At 38.3% G+C, this 24457-nt stretch overlaps 1 protein-coding gene across 2 annotated transcripts in view; it reads left to right on the forward strand.

The window, feature by feature from the left end:
- Nucleotides 1-13220: 13220 nt before the first annotated feature.
- The window catches only part of AKT3 (AKT serine/threonine kinase 3), a 153190-nt gene continuing 141953 nt past the window's right edge, over nt 13221-24457 (forward strand). The window contains exon 1 of one of the 2 annotated variants that reach the window (XM_027722456.2): nt 13221-13339. The gene's annotated coding sequence lies outside the window, so the exon portion shown is untranslated. Of the gene's footprint in view, nt 13340-13609; nt 13651-24457 lie in introns of those variants that run through there. The other variant, XM_027722455.2, reaches the window with a different exon arrangement.

Below are 24457 nucleotides of genomic sequence, written 5' to 3' on the forward strand. Positions count from 1 at the left end.
AAGCTTGCTCTACTGATCCATTTATGTCTTTTTCATGGGTTACTAAATGGCATTTTTTAAACCTACCTTTAATTTGAATTTTCTTGTCCACTAACCTAATTAAAATGAATAACATGGTATAAATTAAACTTGTACTATACTACTCCACTACCTCAAATTTCAGGAAGAATTTATGACTAAAGTCTTCCCACCACAACCTCTGAGAGTTAATTTATTTACAATGCCTTCTTCAATTTTTACTGTTTTCTAAACTATATTAAGATCACACACAAGCAGAGAATGCATAGTTTTTAAACCACTGAAAATCAGGATGATTGAAGACAATGCAGTATGTCAACATTAAAGTGTCAGGAAATATTTAAATCATGAAGTAATATGAAGATACTTCTACCAGAATTATAGTTTAAGAAAAATAACAAATGAACAGACAAACACAAACAAACACAAAACTCCCAAATCAGTGATGGAGTTGTCACAAAAAGGAATCATTTTACAGGAGAAAAAAAAATTTCAAAAAATATCTCTTCAAGTCTTTCTCATTTAATTACTGTTTTGGACACCTGATTCAAGAGACTGTATAAAGGAAGAATTAATTTAATCAACATGCAATTCTCAAGGTACTTCATCAAGAAGAGCAGTTAACAAAGTGGAAAGGCATTTCTGGCCTGGAAGACACAAGAGTTCATTATCAGAGTAAGCATAATCAGGCCAAAGTGCAATTAAAAGACCATTAATTATAATGGGAAACACAGAAAACAAGAATTACAAGATTTTCAAAAAACACTGAAACAAACTTACGCTATCTATTTAAAGAAAGACTTCTTAAATATAGAATTTAATTAAAATAGTAATAAAGACTACACTGAAGATTTCTTGCAAGCATGCCTAAAGCAAGCACAAGAACTTGAAACTGAACTTTAAGAATATTCTTCTTGTTGATTTTAGCAGTTCCAAAAAATTTTACTGCCCTTGTGGGTAGTTCTCAGATCACCTTCTCTACTGGATAAGTTGATGATCTTTATGAAGATCCTTATGAATTAGTACCACAAATCAAACATAATTTGGCAAATGTATAGAGGTTCAAAAAGTAATGTGAGGTTCAAAAGTGTGAACAAAATGAAACTATTATCCCTCTCTGGGGATTCTGTAGCTTCAGGAGCGTACCTCACGGACAGGAGATGTACCACCAAAAAACTGGTCTCTTTCAGCCAGAGACAGATTTCCCATCATCTTAGGAATACTTAGAAAAGGAAGTCTGGCAATCAGCAAGTTCATCAACCACTTAATTGTGAAAGGGAGATATGGAATAAAATATTTGCATAATCACCACAGAGAGGTGTTGAAATCCTATTGTAGGTTTATTCATTTGATATGTCAATGAATCTCCTATCCCAGCTGACTGTTTTAAATCAAGATTTGGACTTCATGTTTGAAGGTTGAGAAATACTGTGCACAGATTATACAGAGATGATGCAATTCAGTCTCCTGGGTAGCAAGGTAAAGATTTAAGTCAGTATTATTTGAGATTTAGAAGGCAAAGATCGGGTGTTTGTATCTGTAGCTTTTTAGTGCCAGCAGCAACAGCTATATCTACATCTACTTTTTTGTTGTTTCCTGAAGAAATCTCTTAGGTAATGATATCCTTCCTTGTTTATAAAATAAAACAGATTTCCACGAGAAGATAAAAAGATGTTGAATGTTGCTCGTAAAGCCTGTGCTGCTCCACTCCTAAGGAATTAAGAATACTCTTACCAGATGTTGCATGTGGTCCCCTGTGTTGAAGCTGGGAAAACTTATGTTTACACTTCATCTACTGTGAGAAGCAAGATGCAGAGAAGACAATGGTATTTGCAAGTATTAAGTGGCATGCTGAAGAGCTGTGCTGCTCCACTACTCTCTAAACCTGAGGGATACAAATTTCTCAGGTTTTAGCCCAATTTCATGAGGGTACAAAGTTGTCTTATGCTGTCATTGTATCTTCATCTTCCAGTTCTTCCAAATAACTTTTGAATCATTATCCAATTCCAGTCAAAGTTGACAGGGATATAGAAATCTCAAAGGCATTATGTTTCTACAAACATTGTGAAAATATGTAGTTAGGCAGGGAGGAGAAACAAATAAATGCTTCCTCACCCCCTCCAAGGGAAAAAACCTCTAAAATTGAATTCAGTAATTATCTGTCCCATTCTGTTTCCCAGTTGAAAATGTATTTGTATCAACTTTACGATTTTCACAAACTCATCTAAAGACCAATTCAGTTCAAATTTAAGTCTTATGAAAACCTGCCTTCTCTCTTGTGGACCCGTACAAACATTTTTTATCATTATTCCCAGTTTTCTGACTTATTTCCATTCAATTGCTGCAAGATTTGAATTTCTTTGGAGCACACATTTAGTAAACATTTGGGAAGCATCTCACACACAGTGGGAAATTCTGAAAGGGATTAAGAATAAAAGGTTTGTCACTTCTAACCTAGATAGACAGTGTTTTCTTGTCAGGATAGGGCAATTCTCTAATAATCAACTTTTCCTCCTTTGCCCTAAAAGAAACAAAGGACATTTATTTTCGTTCAATATAATCAAAGAAACAAATCAAGATGGCAATTAGCACAGCACCAAAACATTCTTTACTTCTGTATCGGAAAAAATATCAAATTATTCCATAACAATTAAAGAAATTACTGTGGAATTGACATGCAGAAGCAAAGCAATATTCATCTTGTGTAAATTTAGACATCCATTTTTTAATTAAAAACCCCTGCATTTTTGAATTAAAAACCAAATTTGCTGAGACCACCACAAAGTGAACAGAGACAGACAAGTTCTTGTAGAAGGTGATTCAGGGCAGGACTCCATTAACAACATCGAAACCCTCAGGGAATTCGCCAACTAGTAACATAACTTACACTTCTAAATGTGCAGTTTAATCAAGAATGAAGATCTGAAATCCTTTTTCATCTTATTCCCATGATTATCTGTAACCTATAGCCAGGCTCAGGAGTTATTATAGTAATTCTTAATTACAACCCTTTTGAAATAAATAAACATACCAGTGCTCGTAAGGAAAAAGACAGTGGAAAAAACGATGAATCTTCACCTCTACCCTATGTAGAACTAAGCCCAGGCCTTAAGTATGATTTTGAAAGTTTTCTGGCTTTGTTCACAACTGGAAAGTGGGAAATAAAAAGCTGTAGGAGTGGTAGGCTCATTTGCATAGAATTGATTTGCACAAATGAAGGATAGTGAGGAATAAATAAATTGAAAATGAGAAATTATAACAATTCTATGAAGTTGCAAGTGTATTTATTCTTCTGTTTTAAGACAAGCATAATATTCTAAAGCAGTACTATGCAGTACTTTAAATATACAGTTATTTAATAATTTCTGTAGGATTTTAAACTTTCTGATGAATAATTTATAATTAGCTATGGTTAAAAAGTCACTCACAAACAGATAACACCAATGAAATAAATGGTACAAAGTGCTTTCTCAGTTCACAATATCTTTTTTTGTGTGTTAAAAAGTAAAAAGATTCTACTATAATTACAATTCCATAGCAATGATTCATAAGGCGATATTATATTTGGAGCGCCCACTGATAGCCATCCCTATTGGCTAGTAAAAGGAGTTAAATGTTTCATGTTAATTTGAAATTTCAGTTTAAGACCACGCCAAAAATGTTTTTTATGGTTGGGGTTTTTTTTCAGATCAAAAAGGGACAAAAGTGAAAATACTTCCAGAAATAAATGCTATGTAATAGAAAAATATCAACCATATGTGCATTTCAGATTTGTAGATCAAGTTACAAGGTTGGCAATCAGATTTTGACTCCCTAAATATTCTCAGAGTTCTAAATATAATCTTCTTCTGTTCTTTCCCCCCCTCCTCCCCAAACTGTTGTGTAGCATTGCTGTGTGCAGTAAAGCGAGCTGTCTTCTTCAATTTGGAGAAGATTGGATTCGGTTTATGAGTAAAATGACATTTAATACTCCAGTACTGTCCTGTACTAGTGTAAAGCAAAGGGTAGAACAATATGATCTTTCCTAGAATTGATAAATAACAAAGCTGTCTCAGCCCCTTGAAATTTTCATTAAAATTTGTGGTAAGTCAAGTATATACATAAGGACAATTCTTCTGATCATTTTCAGCCTGGTAACTAAGTAAATTCTTGCACTGTCTTTATGCCCATCTGCCTCCCTGTCTGTCCTTTCTCTTCCAATAACTTTTTATCCATGTTAAACCTTCCAAAAAAGTTTCAAAGAGAGGTAAAAGTCTCAGAGAGAATAAACTACTAAAATTCTCATTAAAACTGGTCACTGAGTGGAAGATCTCTCTATTGTTAGCGTTTTCCATAGAGCAGAGTCTGAAATATTAACTAGAGTAATCACAGTGGTCTTGAGCACATAGGAAGGACTTAATCTATTCTTGAAGAGGTGAGATTTTAGGGATCTGCAAGGCAGCTGATGTCAAGCGATGTAATGATGTGGGAAATAGGGCAGAATTAATCTATAAAGAATCCCACTTCTTCAGTTCCACTACTCATGGGACATCTTATTTTTTATTCGTACTTGTCCATGCTTAACAGCCAATATTTGTCTCCAGATCGTGATACTGCTGTTCAATGGAAAAAACCCAAATTGTTCACAAGTTCAGGTTTTAGGACCAGAACAGACTGCTGTGATCATCAATCTGGACTATTAAGTTAAGGCAAACCTCACCATTTTCCTGATTTCTTTAGCAAGTCTATATTTTCAGGTGAGCTGAACAAGGATATTTAATTGTGATCTAAAGTAACAGAGAATTTAGCACTCATTACTTAAATTGTTCCAATTTAATATTATTATAAAATTTAATATTCCTCACTGCTAAAGCTATACTTACATTTTTAGTTTGTCAGTTGTCAGTTTTCATTCACGAGATCTTCCAAAAGGCCTTTGCCTTTGTGTGATGAATTATAGAGCACCCCGTAGAGTACTCTCATTACTCTATTGTAATTCATTACAAAGAAAAAAAACACTCTACATGGTAAAAAATATTAATTTTTCCTTTCTTAAAGAGATCAGACTCTTTCAATATCATCTTTCAATATAAAGTAAGGTTTCAACATAATTTCATTAATTTTTAAAGTCTTTTTAATTTTCTCAACTGTTTTTAAAATACGAGCATTGGCTGGACATAGTATTCTCGTATTGGTATAACTGATGTGATAATAACCCACCTATCTAAAATTATTGAAACTAATACTGCAATTTTACTAGCAGTGAAATTAATTCACCCTGAGCAGCTTATTGTGTTACTTTCATTTCAATACATATGTCATATAAACAAATATGTTGTATTCTCAGTGGCCTCAGCGTAGATTCCCTGTTAAGGATATATTAAAACTATTTCAAAATTCCTTGCAGTTATTCTGGATAAAAATATTACTTTTTGAGAAGAGCTGAAGACTGGTTCTATGAAGATGGGATACTGACAGCTTACTAAAAAGTTCAGCCTTGAATCATCTGTAATAATAGCTTTTTCTTGGTTTACAAGATGGAGAGATTATAGAACAAGGCAAGTTATGAATTCCTTACAATAGTAATAAGAATTCTTATCTGCTATTCTGAAAGGGGAATTGCCAAGAGTTTTTAACGTAACAAGCAACCAATAATATTTTTGACAGAAAGAAGAGTTACAGAGATAACATAAATATCTAAATTCTCACCAGTAAATCCAAGCCCCACCTGAAGGAAGATATCACAAAACACATAAAAACACACATGTAACAAAATGGGACAAGAAAATTAAATGCAGAGTTTCACAGCATCTCCTGTGTCAAAGCAAGACCACAGAAGAGGAGCTTCTTTTAAGCCATCATGAACTGACTGAAGAGACCTCTCTTTGTCCACTCACAATTTTTGAAATCCACCAATACTGGCATGGATCACCCCTTTGCAAGCAACAGATGGGGCTTCAAAATTTATACCTTAGCCTTAGGAAGTTAAGATCTTGTTTTCCTAGTGCTATTTTGTTTTTGTTTTACTTTGTTTATAAATGTTATTTTATCATAATATTTTTCTTTGATTATTTTTTCCATTTCTGTGCTATAAATTCCATAATTTCCATTGGGTAGAGTTCTCCTGTGACCAAATTGGCATCCAGTTTATAAAACTGCTACAAAAATGAAATCTAAAATAAATGAATTATTTGCCCCCTGTCTAAATCTAATAGAGAGCAAGCTACTTTACAACACTGCATTTTAATAAATTTATTGAGATTCATAATTTTAATGTTAACCTGAAATAAACTACTATATGAAACTCTGACTGTTTAGAATAACAATGACTAAAAAACACAAAGAAAGTATTACAATTTTCATATTTTTCATTATAATGGGTTTAAAACAATGGGGGGGACAAATTTGTTACAAAAATTTAAATCATTCCATGGTTGTGTATATGCCATTCTCAAAAAAGTCGAGGACATAATCTTGACCCAAGAGTGTCAACAAGAAGTCAGATGATTAATTAGCTAGGAAAACAAAAGTAAATTCTTTTAAGAAGAAAATTTCAGAGACAGAATTGTTAAGGATTGTTCTTAGGGCATTTAGATAATGAACATCTCTTCTAGAAAATACACCACATTCTTGTTGCAGACATTATAATTTTAACCACCATTTTATAACATTTACCTAAAGTTTATTTTAAGAGAAGCTTTGTTTTTAACAATCATCTTAAATCCTAGTAAACTGAAGAATTAATTAGCAAGCACGGAGGATCAGCAAACTAATGCTTTAGTCTGTTAAACCATCTGCTCAGGAGCACCCTGCTCAAATCTTGGCATTAGGAGAGGATGGATGAATACTTTTGTCTCTTGCACTTAGTCACAACTTGCCATTCTTTGCTAATGCACATTTTTTTTCCTTTAGCTCATGGTAAATAAAGTTATAAAGAGGTCGATAATCGATCAGATTTCTGTTATCATGAAGTTCTACTAAACAGATTGCTAACAAATTTGTCAGAAAATCTTTACTGTAGCCATTCCTCTTATTTCATACCAGATTCCTGTATGAATTCCATAAGCATGTATGAAGGGACAGATTCAGCAATATCCTTTGTTTTCTTTGCCTTGTACAAAGCAGGCCTATATTCAGCTAAACCAACCAAAGTAGTGTAAAATAACTGAAGTCTTCAAGGCAATCTGTCCTTCATTTCTGAAGACTATTAATGAATGCTCCATTAATATTTTACTACCTCATTCTTTTTCATTATTAACAAGAACATACTTATGAGATCTACAGAGGTCCTTGTTATCGCAACCCCAATCTGTCTTCATTTTCTAAACTTTTGTGCTAATTCTTTGATTTCATGTTACAGCTTAGTTTCCAGAAAGTGCAGGCACATTCTGACACATAACAGATCAAGGGTAGCATTTAGGAATGAGAATAGCCAGCAGCCTAATCTAGGTTTTTTGTTGACACTAAAACTATTTAGTTATACTTCAGCCACTCTTACAGATTGAAAAGATGGAGGGCTCTCAGCTACAAACAACGTTGTTGATACAGTAGAAAGCCGTCAAGCAAATCACAGTGTTAAGTCTGCATGGTAGCAAGGGGCACCGAAAGGTGCTCCAAGCAACACACTAGAAATGGAAGGTACACTGTACTACTGATAACTCAATTATTTGCCAAAGACAGAGGAATGTTCTAAATAAAGGCAAAGATCTGGACTAAACCTGGCAATAAATGGCTTTCTCTCCCTCCTTTAACAGCCAGCTTTCTCCTCAGTTGTTTCCTCCTAACTCTTCAGGCTGCCTTGAAGCTGTGAGCTTCTAAGGACCACATGGGGAAAGTGTTCCTAAGTCACAAAACCTCCAAAGAGAAGACATTTGTTTAAAATCCTGTTCCTCTCTCTGTTAAGCTTTATACTCCTTGATTTTGCTCATGCATTACAGACTTGACCCTCCTAACTTGCTTCAACCAGCATTTTATCATTGACTTCAATTAAGTGAGATCAGGACACAGATAAGGTTCTGCGTGAGAAATCACTGTATTCTAGTAATTGCAGAATTTTATTCAAAGACATATTTTATCTGTGTTGATGAAATTAAAATAGGATAGGAAGAGGAAGAAAAAAGCTCAGGCGGAAAGGCTGGCATTTTAATTTTTTTCAGGTTGTTTCTGTAGTAGATTGACCTCCCTCAGATAAATCTGTGCACCATGGAAACTATTTTCTCACCGAGGAAAAATTTCCAAGTTCAGCTGAAGGCCTATACATCAAGTTAAGCATATAGCTAAACTGTACAACTGTGTAATCTTACTGCCCTCTTCCCATCTTTCCCTCCCGTTGTTTGTCATCCTTACTGTCATATCTGGTTTCAAAGCAGGTTAAGGTCACTGCAGTAGGGCGTGTGCCTTTCACAGTGTTGGTAGACCTCCAGTGTGTGGGAGTATGGGAAAGAAGGGGAAGGAAAACACCTTCTTAGATCTTTGGAGGATAAAGAATAAGGCAATAATAACATGCTGTAAAATAAATGCAATCAACTGATATTTACACAGTCTTTTATCTACAGTCTCTACTGTGTTCAGCGTAATTATAGTGCTGCTCAGGCAAATATATGTGGACAGAATGATTTCTTTATTGCTATCCTGCTTTACTGTGTATTCACTGATAGCCTACAACTTGCAGGTTTTAAATAATAAGAATAGTATGAGTCTCTATATATGTCTATATGAGTTCATCAGTGCTTACTTTTTGTAAGCACTAATGAACTGGGACCATCTGAGGAAAGGAGAGCTTTCTATATCCAGACAATTTTGTGTAAGAGACAGCCAGCAACGAGGGTCAGTCTAGCCAACTGGGCTGAAGCAGTTTTATGGAACTGGCGACGTGTAGCAAAACGACCTGCAGGGGTCAAATCAAGAGTCCAGGTTTATTTCTTAACTCTTTATGTATTAGAAATAAATAAATTACTCTCCGATTTTTTTTTACCCAAATAAATCGCAGATGTCTGAGGACATGCAATGGAATATTGCCCTCTGAGACAGCCTCAGAGGCAGAAATGACAAAAATAAGTGAACTGAAACTCCAGGAGAGTAAAGAAAAAGAAGCAAAAGATTAAAGCAATAAAGTTGTTTAGAAGTGAATGTAACAGAAAGGAAAAAAAGATACACACTGTAAAATCCAACTGACCTCAAGTAAGTTCTGTTTCCTCCTAGTGTCCAGTGGATTGCAACATCCCCTGACTGTGTTTTTCCTACAGGTCTTATCTGAATTCTGCAGCTTTACAATGAGCTGTTTCTTGTTGTGAGAGATCCAATTGTAACGAGAAAACTACAATACAGATGGCAGTGGTTAAAGTCCTGAAGTGTCTGTGTGCCTACAACAGTACAGAGAATCAGAGTCAGAGCTCAACATTAGCTGGACAGGTTCACTCTTTGTAGTAGCTGAGCTTGAGCTAACTAATAGATGTGTTTAAGCTTTTTAAGAGCTATACATATATGTAACAAATAAGCCACAACTTTTGCAGGCAACACCTTAACTTCACCTTAAAAAAATGCCTAATATAGATTTTAAGCATCATTTTATGTAGAGCAAATTTCGTTGCTCTCCTGTCAGTTTCCACTGATACTGGTGTGTGCCTTTCAAACAAGAGCAAAGCAGACAGTAATAGGGAGTTTAATACCAGAGACTGTCATCTAACCCACTGTCATTCTTTTCATCGTCTTTTTTTTTGTATTAAATGCTACACTTCGATGTTTAGGGTTTTTCTCTGTCTGTTTTTTGTTTGTTTGTTTGTTTTGTTTGTTTTTTTAAAATGCATTCTTACATGGAAGCAAGATTATTAGATGACTGGAGAAACAAGGAATGAAATTAAACAGAAGGCAATGTAAAACACAGAAGTAGAGAGAACTGGTGTTCTGCAGGCATAATCTTCTATCTAATGATTTGTTTTCAGGATATATATCTCTGTAATCTTAAATCATATCACTTTGGTAGTGATAACATTTAACATGAGTATGTTAAGTGAAAAAAGAGGTACATCTTTTATTGCCTCAGAATGGACAGGATTTATATAGAGATTATCTGTAGGTTTTTGCTTTTGTTTCTGTTGAAATAACGATTACAAGTGATCATATAAAAGTTTATCGACCTGTTTGGTGGTGCCAAATATATGACAATGAATGGGCATTATTTGTTTTGTTTCAAGACTATATATGGAGCATGTAATGTCAGAGGTACCCATTTTCTCCTAAATTTACATGCAGACCTATTCTTCTTCTCACGTGAACTGCAATACTTTCTTCATTAGCATATGCTGTTAATATGTTCATTAAATTCATGTCACATTGTAATTAATCTGAAAATTATGTCATTTCTGCAGAACCTACAACCTCATTATGTTCACAGTATGTATATCACAGCCATTTTATTTCTGAATAAGGTATGCCTTAATTTGGTTATTAATCAAGGGGTCATTTCTGCCCAATTTACAGTGATTAACTCTTTACAAGAAATCATTTTGAAGCCTTGGAGTACAATAGTAAGGAAAAAAATTATTATATTCTATACAGAGAAAAAAAAATTATTGCATAGGAGCACTTATTTATTTAGTACTTTTAATAATCCATACAAAAAGTATTTGGTTAGATTCAGCACACCAGGGTCAATATATAAAGCCGAGCAGGATCAAAAACTTAGGAGTAGCTAGAAACTGTGAATTTCCAGAGCCTTGGCATTTGATTTATAAGAAGTAAGATGATAGTGAATCTCTTTCAAAGTCATACTGAGTAAAAAAATTATTTGCCCATGAATAGTTGTCCATATTACATAGACAGATCAAAATTGTCCTAATCAGGTATTGCTGAAAAATACAAGTCTAATCTCCACATCGGTATGATAGATTTCAGCCCACTGTTTCATTTTCAGCAATTTGTAACAAAATAAAAGTGTAGAAGACTATCTTTCCTTGTAAGTAAGTGTTATCCACAGTAATAATTTTTTTTACCACAGTGCAAGGGTTTTTTTTTTCTTTTAAAATGTAAGTGAATGTGTGTTTAGATCTGATTTTCTGGGTTGATTTACACCAAGTATCTGTTTATAAATATAAGCAAACTTATTGTCATCATAAAGGAAATATTTCATAGGTGGCTTTTGAAAATTTGGAGAAATCAAGCAGGGTGACCAATCACACAAATATAATTTTTTAATAAGAAATTTGCAACTGTTAGTGGCAGGGATTAACATATAGCAGGAATGTAACACAAATTCCTGACCTGACTGATATCAAATACCAGGAGTTTCTGTGGGCCTGGATTTCACACTCAGCATTTGGCACCTGAAGAGTTGATTGGCAGTCTATCAGCTACTGCCCATGCAGATTTCATGCTACCTCAGGTTCTGAACCCTTTGGAGGAATTGCAGCAGATAGAAGGCACTTTCCAAGTATTACACCTTTAGTTTTTCAGGAGCAACATACCAGCAACGATCAAAGGACACATTAGGGAGTAAACATATTTTAATAATTGATACTATGGCTCCCTGTGAATATCTGTAGTTAATAAGATACTTTACTGAAGTGTTTCTGAGAAAGACTGAATGGTAAATTCTGGGAAAGGAAGTAATGCTTGGCAAGCTCCTTTTTAACTTCTTTTTCAAAAAGATGCATTAATCTAATACGTTATAAATTTTGCTTTTCTTCAGAATTAGGGGAACAGAGAGCTGCAGCCTGGTAGTAAGAACAGTGTGGCAAACAAACTTCATAGTTCTAAGAGGAAATTCAGCATATTTATGAATGGGATTATTGGTGTGGTTGCTTGCCACAGCAGGGAAAGGATTCACTGCCCCCGAAGGCAAATTTCCAGTCCTGTGCCAACTCATATGATTATTCAGATTCTCAAAAAAAAGTCTCTCTGAAGCCCTGTAGTGGCACAGGGAACATGAGGTCTGCTGTTTCAAACAGTTGCAGAAGAAGGTGGGATATGAAAGAAAGGAAAATTTTAAAAATAAAGATGGGGTACATGCTAAAGAAACATGTTTTGGTTTTTAAATGTAATTTTGATGAAAGTTTTCATGGCCATTTTTATAAAAAACTCTGCACTGATGAAACAGAGCGAAGAGTTATATTTCAAGCAATCAAAAATATCTGTTTCCCTTTTGCAGTAACAGCCTCTGACACAAGTCAATGTGAACTGCATATATAATAGATGCATTTATACAGCAAATTAATCTGTGCGCATTATTCAAACCATGAATGATAGAAGACATATTTATGTGCACTAAACTCCTGTACAAACCCACATACACACAGCCGCTTAGCTGTGAAACAAAGCGCCGAGGGCACCGCACCTACGAACCTCGGGCACTGATCAGGGTTGCAGGACCACGCTCGGCGGTAGCTGTGGCAAGGCGCAGGAGGCCAGGGATTCCCGGCCTGCGCAGCCCCACAGGCACCACTGCCGAGGCGGGAGAACGCCGTGCTCAGCACTCTGCAACACTGCTGGCCCTGCTGACACCAGCTCGGCTCCTACAGTGCCTGCGGCCGCGGGAAATGTCAGAGTCGGGAGCGGATGAACGGTGGTGTACGGTTCTTTAGATGTTTATTTACCCGCAGGGATAAGGCGAAGCCTGCAGACAATTTTGCCATACTAAGGCTGGCGCACCCACTAAACACTTCAACGAAGGACGAATTACAGCTTCCCGCGGCGTAACTGGTAGTTCTATTCCTGGAGGAGTCTGCAGAGAGCAGTGGACCACTCCGGGTACCGGGGCAAGCTCATGGAGGGGGGCTGTGTAACTGCAGAGTGCGAGAACAAAGGGAACAAACCCCGGGACACGCAAGCGGGGCTGGCGAGGGGCCGCGATGCCGAAAGGAAAAACCCAGGAGCGGCGCGTCGCAGCGCCCGGTGCCGGCGGACGCCGCTGCCTTGCTGCCTGCCTGCCTGCCTGCATCCATCCATCCTCCCGCTCCCACTCGCGGCCCGGCGGCGGGACGGGACACGCCGCTCTGCTCGGCTCCCGCCCCTGCCTGCCCGCCGGGCGGGCGGGCTGCCTCGCCTTCCCCGTCCTCCCTCCTCCCTCCGCCGCTCCCTCTTCCCTCCCTCCCTCGCTGCCTGCCGCCGCCCCCCCCACCCTCACCTCAGCCGCCCCCCTCTGTCTGGCTCCCCCCGCCCTGTCTGGCGGCCCCCCCGTGCCCGCCGCGCTTCTCGCGAGAGCCGGGGATGCCGCCGCCGCCGCCGCCGCCGCGGAGGGGGAGACACTCGGGGGGAGCCGGTGACGTCGGGAGTTTTCCTGAAAGTCAATAACGAGCCCGGCGGAGGCGGCGGGAGGAGCCGAGAGCGGGGCCCGGGCGGCTCCGGGGTGAGTGCGCCGGGGGGGAGCCGCCGCCGCCGCCGCCCTCCTGACCCCGCGCATCGATGCTGCGGCCGCGCTGCCCGCCCGGGCGCCTCCCTGCGTAGCGGGGCGCGCAGCTCCATGTAGCCGCCGCCGCCAGCGCCCTGGGGCCGGAGCCGCCTCCTCCCGCCCCCGCGGAGACACCGGCCGTCAGGGACCGCCGAGCCCGGCGGGGGGACAGGGGAGGAGGCAGCGGCGCCCTCCCTCCCCTTCTCCCCCCGAAGCCGCCGCCGCCCTCGGGCTCCGCAGCAGCGCCCGCGGCGCCGCCGCCTCTGCAGGTACGGGGCGGGAGGGGCCGGGCGGCGGTAGGGGCGCTCGGGCGGCGGCGGGGGCGCTCGGGGCGGAGGGGGGGATGCGGGGCGGCGGCGCGGCGGGGCCGGGGCGGCGGGGAGCGCGGGGCGGGGGCGCCCGTGGCCTAGCGCCGGCGGCGGGGCAGGAGCGGGGCGGAGGGGCGGGGGTCGCCCCGGCGGGGGCGCGGGGCCGGGGTGGGGAAGGGCGGGGCGGGGGCGTTCCGGCGGGAGCGGTTATGTAACGGGGGAGGGGGGGCGGCGGGGCTGGGGCCGGGTGCGCGCCCGGGGGGTGCGGGATGCGCGATGCGCGGGGCCGTTCCCACGCGGCGGCAGCGGCAGCGGTCCCGGTCCCTCCCCGCCTGCCCTCGCGCCGCGTCCGTGCGGCCGGTGCCGCGAGTAGCGCGGGATTTATCCGCTGGGAACTTAAGTGCGTGAGCGTGTGCGTGCGTGTGTGTGCCCGCGCGTGTGCCCGCGCTGCCCCTGCGCTAAGAATAGCACCGCGCCCGGCGGCAGCGCCTCGCACAAGGGCTGATGATGATGATGCTGCTGCCGCCGGCGGCGGCTCCGGCTGCAAGTAAACAAACCGGCCCCCCCGCCCGCCCGCGCCCGCCCCGGCCATCATGGAGGCCGCAACCCGCATGCAAAAGTTGATGCGCAGCCGGCTGCCCCGGGCGACCGGCGGCTCCGCTGGGCCGGGCCGGGCCCGCGACGGGGTCTGCCCGGGCGGCCTCTGCCCGGGCGGGGTCCTGGCAGGTGCTGCCGTGGGCCGGGAGTGCCGCACGTGGCCGCGCGCACCCCTCCGTAGGTGCGGGGACGCGCCGGGGCTGCCTGTGCGCGACATCCCCCCCGGAACGGTGCGGATGCGCCGTGGGGTCTGTCTGGCGGGAGGTCAGCGCGGCGCCCCGCGGGAACGAGAGCGCAGTGCTATATATTGTAGTTTAAATGCAAATGATCGTGATGTAACGAGCAGTACTGGGTTCATAGGCTGTGGGGCTGTTCTGTATGGGCACCACTTAGTTTACTTCTGGATAGGAATCCAAGAGGCGTGAAATGGCCAGGACTGTTTCTTTCGCGTTCTCCCATGCTACGTTATTTAAAACATGAAGAAAAGAAATCTTGTTTTCTTGCAGCTGAAAAGGATAAACAATTTAATCGCTCTTGACCTTTATTCTAGTTTCTTTTTTTCTTTAATGTAGTTATTAGTTGACTGGCTCCTTGTATATATCTACATCATCTCATCATTTTTATGAAAACATGTCACTGACTTGATTCGCTTAGCCTCTGTTTAAGAGTTTTATTACAAAAATTATGATGTCCCTGATACCTGCACTGCCAACTTTTTTCAGTACGGAAGAAACACTCAGCAATTACTTCTGCTAATACTTGTTTAGATTTTCCTGAAACTTTGCTAACAGGCAAACGTGGTTCCTTGCATTTTGCACATAGAGGTCTTTATTTCTCAAGGCAAGAAGCATGCAGATAAGTAGACCTTAACTTATGACAAGTAACATTTTAAGCATGATCTACTGTTTCTGCCAGCTTCTCTATAGACTAGTTCTGGCTGTTCTGCTTAGGAATATGGAAAGACTGTACATGAGATAGGGAAGGAACCTTATTTTGACTTTTGAAGTAAGGGTACTACATAAGAAGATTCTGTTTGTAGGGCTGTTTGTTTTGTTTTGTTTGTTGTTTTTTTTTTTTTTTTTTTTGGCAGGAGCCCATAAGTTGACCCCAATATCTTTAATTGGATTGGATTGCTAATTATAGACCATGTAGATATATTTTGGTTGGATGCAACTAGTAAGTCAAGTTCAAATAAGGGCTGAAGAAAAACTTCAGAGATAAGAAAACGTCTCTTGTTTCCTAGAAGGCTACACATAATATTTGAATAACTCATGGTTTTTATCCACTGTGAGTGTGTGGTGTGTGTGTATACGCAGATAATATTAGCAAGACTGTCTTATTTTAGACAGTTTATGGTGTATTACTACTTACTCTAACTAGGTAGAATGGATTCAGTAATCTCCTTGGTTTCATGAATAGGTTCACAAAAAACAGTATTTCAGTGTCTTGCTCTGTCACTTGTTCTTCATTTTGGGGCATTAATATGCACTAGAAATTGTTGACTTTTTGACACTGTAACAAATGCTTTGTGAAAGAGAAAATACTTTGGTGTGTTTTTTTTTTTTTTTTTTTAAGCTTAACCCCAAACCACTTACTAGAGCTCTGCAGTTGTTTGTAACCCAAGCTTCTGTTTGCAAGATGCTACTCAGAAACCATATCTTGACTTCCTACTACAGTTTGAAACAACGTGTGTCTGAAGTTTGTATAATAACTGAAAGATCCTTCAGGCTACTTGGAGTTTGTGTAACACCGACTGATCGTGTATTCTTTCACTTTCTGGGTGCACATTTTCCCATTCCTATACCCACAAAATATTATTTGCTAAATAACTTTGAAATACTCAATTGTTTTGGAAGGTGTGAACCATTACTAGAACAGTTAGTGTTAAAACACATTTGAAATTTCTGTGCTTAGTATAAGGATGACACAGTTTCTTGTAACTGTGTGGTTACAGTTTCATTTTGTGCTGTTAATGCAACAGGTGTGATGGACTTGGTAACATGGTAGCCTAGCTTTCCTTCAATTTTTGTAACAGAGACTCAATATTCTTTTGCATCTTCTGTGGCTTGGGCATGCTTTAATCCACATTGGAGAGTGGAAAGACATGGATATATACTGAGTGAAAATTTTGTTGTACTGTACTTCCATTTTGATGTGGATAATGCATAAATGAATTTTTTTGCTATGAAAGTAGTGCACCGTATTGTAACTTCATGCTTTGTAGGTGCTTTAGTTGTATATCTAACAAAAGTCCTCTGTTCTCATTTTCCAACTAATAAAATGTACATTCTGTTCAAAATACGCACTATATTCCCCTTGCAAACCACAGTAGGAATTCAAAAACAGGGAAACAGGTAAATGTGTGCAGCCGTAAGTTTTGTTTAAGGTTAAAAGGCTGCTTTTATTTTCAGTATTTGTATGAAATTTATAACCCACTTCTTGTTTAAATACTGTCTTACATAAGAAAAAATTGCCAATATAAATGGCCTTTAAAATAATTCTAGAATATTAGATTAATTTGTGTCATCCTGAATTCTCCTTTCATTAGAATATACCTAATAAGAATACCATGGAAGGGATAGGGGATACTTTCTAGCACAGCATGTAGTTCAGGGAGTTTTGTGTTACTTGGGAGGAAAGGTGTGTTTTCAGTGAGAATCTTGCTTATTCACCAATACATTTCCTCTTTGCTGTACAGAAGAGACTTCACAGGAGCACAGGGTCTCCTTGGTAAATAGATGGGTTGCACTAGTCACTCTTCTTTGGAACAAGTTGGTGTGGTGTAGCAAAGATTACTTTCTAAAGATAAGTTATACAATAACTGGAAAAGCTGATTCAAAGTGTTTAAAAAATATTCTGTTAGAGACACCCTCCCCCCAAAAAGCCCCCGAAACCAACAAACCAAAAAACCTCAACCCAACCCAAAAAACTACCAGCAAATAATCAAACACTGAATGTGAAAGTTAACTTCTCAGTGTTTTACTTAGCATTAAAAAAAAAATTCATCTTTAAAGTTTGGGTTTATATGCTTATGTACTAATTGTATGAACAACATTCCGGCTACCTACATGAAGAGAATTTATAAAAGAAACTTATTTAGACAAATCACTGGTATATACTAATAAAAACACAGCAAAAATGCAAGGGTGTAGTGGGCGATTATTTGGCATTTTTTCCTTGTTCTGTAATTCTAGATCAATGTTAAGTGTGGACATTCAGGTAGTTTTGATGCATGCCATGGATTTTAAACACCTTATTTTTACCTTTATTATTAAAGATGTTCAGGTGTAGTAGGAAGCTGTGGCAAAGTTAATGCTTCCAAAAAAATCCCCCAAGGTTTAATAACATTAGATGTTGCTTTCAAGGAGAGTGAGCATTTTTGGCTTGGGTATATGAAGGTACTTACTTTTGCTCACTTTAAATGTTCCTTTGATTTTTGATACTATTTGTGTCAACACTTGTCATGTTTAGGTTAAATAAATTCATACATGTTGAATCCATCTTAACCAATCCTTTTTTTCCACGTATTTCTATGTGAGTGTCTAAGTGTGAGTCATACTGATCAAAAATGGCATTAAGAATACGTTGTTGCCCTGTGACGTTTTTCTTTGTAATATCCTGACTAAAGAACAGTAGCGATTTTTAAATTCCCTTAAAGATGCAACTGGGACTTCAATATTTCATGTGCATGTTGGAATTACTTGACAACATGGCTTGCCAGACTTTCTTGCATTCTCCATGTGGTAAAGTTGTTTGATTGCCTCCTATAGCAGGACCAGAAATGAAGAGCCTGTTTCAGCTTTACTGAGATCAATGAAGGTCTGACCACTGCCTTTTTGTAGCTGTGGAGTGGCAGTGTCTAACAGTCTAAACCTTCTTGTACAGCTGATTTAACACCACATAATTAATACATTGTTTTTCAGTTGAGTCCCAGCAATCTTGCAAAACAATTTCTACTAGCACACATTTATTTTTTTCTCTAAGCATAACTTCTTGAGATATGTAATTGGTGCAGCTTGCCTCATTGAACTTTTACTGAAATTATTATATCCTTTTCTAAATGTATTGATACACTTTGAGACAGAGAATTAAGGTTGTACATGTGAGTTTCATGTAATCTGGCTTTTCATATAACATTTACCAAAGACCTTCAATCTAATGAGCTCTGCATCTGTGTGTAAGCAACAGTATACCCTTGAAAAATACACCATCTTCATTTAAGGTTGTAGAGAATTCCTTCTGTCCTTAGGAAATTCAGATCTCAAGCTGATGAGAATAATGCTTTTTAAAGGTGAAGAAGAAAGTTCAAGGGTTTAGGTTAGAAATTGATTATGTTCTAGTCATGTTGCAGTGTCAGTATTTGACAGTTAGTAGGTTCAAAAATGTTTGATTGCTCTGTAGGAAGAAATCACAAAGTTCATTCCTATTGTTGCAAGACAATTCAGAATTTGATTTGTTCAATATAGAGATAATAAATAAAGCCTACTATGTAAGAGTTTACAAGAAAGCTGCTTGGTAGACAAGTCATTGAACTTTTCTCATCTTTTATGTTAATGGTTCAAGAACATTTTTTTTTCCCCTCAGTACTTTCTTGTTACTCATAGCACTTCACATATTTTTGGTATCTATTCAGCAGTGTGCTCGGTGTTTTGTACACAATATGAAGTTGTGCTGCAGAAAAGTTACCATCATAGAAATAATTAAATATGTGAGTTTAATGAAACTTTGTTTTGTATCTCTTGAAAGATATATTTTAAAATCCCTCGTTTCAGAATGACTAGGAATTTCCAGGTTCTTTGAACTTTTGAAAATTAGGTTACTTTTTTTTTCTGAGTCTTTTAGACATCGAAACCCAATTTTAGTTTGTTTTAAAAATGTGTAACTTAAGTTTAATTTTTCTTCATTTCTTGAGTAATTTCTAAACTGTTTTTTTAAAGGGCATAGGAACTTTGTTTAAAAAAGACAAGAATGAGTATTCCTACATTAATCCTTGGCACATTAAACTTATTACATGTATTTTGAAGGGTTGAGTGGAGTAACATTGCGATAGTTGTAGCACTCAGCTCAGGTAATACTTGATTTGACTTCCTCTAAGCTCAAGACTCTCCCAGGCTCATTGTCTTAGTAACTTTTTTTGATGCATAATTTTAGCCCTCCCTTCTTGGAATGTATTCTTTGGTTAAATTTTCTACTTGAAAAGTATTGTTTGGTTAAATTTCAGACGTGCTTTAGTAAATTCTATCACTGCTTCTGTCTGCTTTTTAGCTATTGTTTCATGTGATTGGAGGAGACAGAAAGGATTTAAAGCATTTTTGTGGGTAAACACAAGGCAAAACAATGGGTTGTTAACGTTTCACGTGGGATTCTAAAGAAACAATTTAGTTACATTTAGAAACTTCCTTTATACCTTGGTAAACAAAGGCAAGGGTGGCTTTGTTCACCTTACTTTAATTATACCTTTGCCCCTTAAAATAACTTGTTTTGTCATTATAATAGGAAATGAAATACAGAATGATAGTTTCTTCCCTGATAAACTTATTCAGCTACAGAATCTAAATAAAACATCTAACTTGTATATTAATATTTTAGTGTGCCTGTAGTCTCCTAACTAGGCTTATCTGAGAATATATTAGTTATGTGCAGCTTTTTGACGTACTGAAAGTGAAAATAGAACACTGAAAATATTGAACGTACACGTAAGCATGCTTTAAAAAGAACTATTTATCTTTTCTAAATTATGTTGTTTTTCCTTACCACAAGATGTAGGCAGTGCCATTTTCATATTAGGCTCCTCAATATTCCAAATCAAAACTTACAAAATAAAGTTGTTAGGAGTAAGTTTTTATACTAACATTCTTAAAGATACTGAGACTTCTAGTATAAAATATAGTTTAAAAGGTATTTGCAATGCCTATCATGGAGATATTTCGGAAATTTTTATATTTGTTTTAAAATCTGTAAAGTATGAGCATGTCTACTTAGAATGTATTTATCTTTAAGCATCTTAATTGTATGTACATAAAGATTACCATTTTATAAATTTAGCATCTATTTTCTTTTAATAATCTTATTTTTTATTTCTCTGTTTTGTCAAATTAGTTCATCCTTTGTTTTGTGTTGATTAAGTATTGTGGTTTTTTTTTTTTTACTTGTTAATTTTTTAAAACTTTTTTTTTTATTGACTCTAATAAGTTGGACAAATGCTGTTGGTTTAGAGGTTTCTTTTTCTCAGTCTAAGGTGTGGTAATATTTAAATCAGTCAGTATAACCAGAATTCTATAGGTAGTTTGTAAAAGTCTGTGTAAATACTATAAACTTTTTAGATAAAGCACTCACCTGAATGTGATTCTTTCATTAACAATATAGTCTAACTTGATTTAGCATGTTTTGTAACAATCTCTGTTCTACAGTGTAGTCTTTTGTGTAATTTTTGATGATGTGCAATATATCCTCTAATTGTTTGGCCAGACTTTTAGATAACAGCTTTGCTAAGGGAAGAGGATATGCATGCATTTTTCATATAAATAAAACCTGGATCTCAGCTTCCATTCCTAAAGGCAACTCTCTTTTTATTTTAGAGCCTTGTCTTTTTGAATTCCTTGCTCTGTGATTGCAACCAGCACTGGAAACAGTTACAGCCTGCTCGGTTGTTTTGGAGGATTCAAACTCAAATTTGAGAACACCTCTTAAGAGCTTGATCTGCTACAAAAAAAAAAAAAAGCCCCAAAGCAAGGAAACAAATGTGTGTGTGATGAAAGCCACTAGAGGATGACTGAGAACTGTTTTTTTTGTTGATGTGTGTTTTGTGGGTGCATGCACAGAATTTTTCAGTTAACTTTCTGAGAAATAAGAAGATAGAGATGATGAAATTTGGCTCTGCTTACATGGGGGACCAAAGAATCTCAATGAGTCAGGCAAAGTGAATCAGAAAGATTCACTTACTGTTTTTTCCCCAAACATTTTACTAAACAAATGATTACTTGTAAAAAGGGAAATTGGTAGTTTTCTTATATATTAAGAGAACGAGGTTGGATGATTCACTTTGTTGATAATGGTATAAGAAGTTATGGGGATCATCTCTGGAAGCACTGAAACTGATCCTGTTGGTATTCTCTCTGGTAACTTGAGTTTGTGAATGTGAGAGTATCTGTTTTTTCTCAGCTCCAAAATTGTTGAAAGTAGAAGCCTGTGTTTATGGAAGTTCTTAAAACAGAGACCTGAATCATACAATTTACACTGAATTTATGGGTACTGTCTTCTTTACTCAGCTGTCTCGTGTTGTAGGGGAAATGGGAAGATGCCCAGATTCCAAGAGAGTGTTGTCTGTTCTTATGAATCTCAGTGACAATTCCCTTGCACATAGTGGTTGTTGAGTGTAGACCTCAACCACAGTTTTTAGTTCTTTTGCTTGGAAGGTATTTTCCTTCCTTCTAACCATCTACCATGTCTATGTAGGTACCTGACTGCAGTGATGGGCATGAGACCCTCCTCGAATTTAAAGTAGAAACTGAGGAAAAGCCATCTTCCTTCTGAATGGTCCATTGCTCATTTTAATTGTTGATCTTACAGTTCTGATATGGTAGCATCACGAAGTGAGCTGGTTCTTCTCCATATTGCTCTTATTCCTAAAGTACAAGATGAAAACCGAGGTGGTGTGGGATAGTTTTAACCACAGCTTGGGAAAACTGTGAGCCTCAGCTGAGGGATCTGGAACTCTGTTGCATGTAATAGTTTCTGCTTAATCTTTGGTCAGAAAGTTGCCTTTGCAACCTCTACAACTAGAAACTTATAATACTAACTCTTTAGAAGTGTGCTGAATTGTTTTATCTAACACTATAGAAGTGGCTTAATAACTTCCCAAAGCAGAAAGGGAAGTTTTACATTTTTTATGAGATTTAAAAAAGAAAACCCAAACCAGCAGGTGTGTGCATAGAATCATAGAATCTCTTAGGTTGGAAAAGACCTGTAAGATCAAGTCCAACCATTAACCTAACACTGCCAACTCCGCAACTAAACCATGTCCCTAAATTTTTCACATCACTGACTGTAATGGAGTAAATTTTTACACCTGCATGAGCGCAGGCTCATGTTGTTGTGTGTATTATGCATATACATGACTGTCTGATACTGTCCACAGAATACACACAATATACTGTTGGAAAAGTGTCTTCCATCTGAGTTCTGTCTGATAACATGTGGGATAAAAAAAAAGCAATCCAACCTGTTCTTTAGTTGCTGGAACATATAAAAAACCAAATTAAGTTCTTCCCTGTAGGAAACATCTGTAATGCAAAATATGTTCAACTTCAGTTCTTATATTTTTTTTTTCCCCCGTTTCTGTGGGTTCATCCTATAAAGCAGTAAGGTAAAGTGTAGAAATTACTACATACAAGCTGCTGAAACTTGAAGTACGTTGGGAGAGCAGGGTTGATTGCTAACCAGTATTTAAGTTCTATGTCAGATGTGCAGAATAAACATGTCTTCTTGAAGTAGTTAAACTATAGTTGAAATACTATTTTCATGTGAGAGTTCTTGTTCCACGTGTTTCAGACAACTTCTTTACATTTATACGCAATTCTTTAGTACATCTTCAAGAAAGAAGGTTTCTGTATGACTATTTTTCATTAAGGTCAGTTTTTGTCATGATAAGAAATAATTCTTACAATTCCGCTCTTCTCGAGCTTTGCTGAGTGACTTTCAGAGTAAAGGAGTACAGCTTTTAGAAAGTCTCAGAGGAATTTAATAAGGGATAATATGACAGATGCTCACAAATGGCTTCTTGAAAGTGTAGTGTGAACATAGAACCTTTACTTTCATTAGTCCTTTAGTGCTTTGATTTATCTCCTTCAGCTTCCATTGTAATTCAGCTTGAGTTTTAATTACCCATTAATGGAGCAATCGGTACAATCGTACAACTGTTGATAATTCTAAAGTTGTTTCTGGTAATACTGTGAAACTAAATTGAAGATAATGTAGTTAATTTTGTCACCATATATATGTGATTTTTGTACTTTGTGGGATTTTGTTCAAAATTCAGTAAAGTAGTAAATGTGATTGGTGGCATGCAAGTCTACAGACATACACTTGAGGTTGTTGGGACGCTGTCTGACATGAAAATCATGTCATAGATCAAATTTTCGTTATGTAACGCTAAATCAGTGGGTAAATAGAGAGCTTCAAACATAAATTAATTCATTAAAACTGTGTATCTACTGAAATCATGAACTGATTGATCAGTATGTGGACATGAATGATCAGTATGTGGGCAGACAAGATTATTGCTCCTTAGTACAGAGGTTAATTTCTTATCACTGTGTCTCTACCAATAACAATAAATTATTTCACTTTTCACAAGTGCACACCAAAATTGGAAAGGACATTAAATTTGCCAAAAGAGTAAAACATATTGCAGCATATACCAGCCCAAGCTAAGTACTGAATGTTACATTGCTTCATGTATCTTTATAGGTGGAAAAAAAAATTCAATTGTGATCGCTTCTTAAAGAATGCAGTGAAAGTCTTGTAGAAAACTGAACTTAAGCTGCGTTTTTGGAAACTGATGTGCCTACACTTCCTTCACAGAACAACTGCTCCTAGGTCACAGTTGTCTGACACCCACCTCTGGGCTTTGTAAAGATTTATGTGTTTGTAATAAGAACTGATACTGTGCTGCAGTGATCCAGAACAGCGAAACAGCAACCTGCTTTCAGGCACATGTCTTAATCTGTCAGATCTCTCTTCATGCACAGCTGATAGACTTGCTTATCTCGTTTGAAGCATGCAAACAAAAGTTCTGATAACGTATGAACAAGAAATTAACTCTCACATTAGTAAGGTGAAGGATGGAAATATAAGGTGGAAATGTATCCTCTGATTATTTCTACCATACCAGCTTGCATATAATAGGATGTTTTAACAGATAAAGTTAGTCAGCTCAATTAACATCAGTAAAGCAGTTTCATGTCCTTCCAAAAACTTGTATATAACATCTTCTTTTAACTCTTATGAAAGCTTAAACAGTATTTAAGTCTTAAGGGAGGGTATAGTTGCATGAACGCAGAGTCTGGTGTCCTAGAGACAACAGGGTATGATGCCAGTGCGAGAGGTTGTGTGTCACCTGCGCAGGTGTTACTGTCATACCTGCCAGTGCCGTGGGGGTGTCTTAGAGACA

The sequence above is a fragment of the Pipra filicauda genome, unplaced genomic scaffold, assembly GCF_003945595.2.
Source record: "Pipra filicauda isolate LSUMZ 115617 unplaced genomic scaffold, ASM394559v2 scaffold122_size2191957_pilon, whole genome shotgun sequence".
In the NCBI taxonomy this organism is placed as follows: domain Eukaryota; kingdom Metazoa; phylum Chordata; class Aves; order Passeriformes; family Pipridae; genus Pipra; species Pipra filicauda.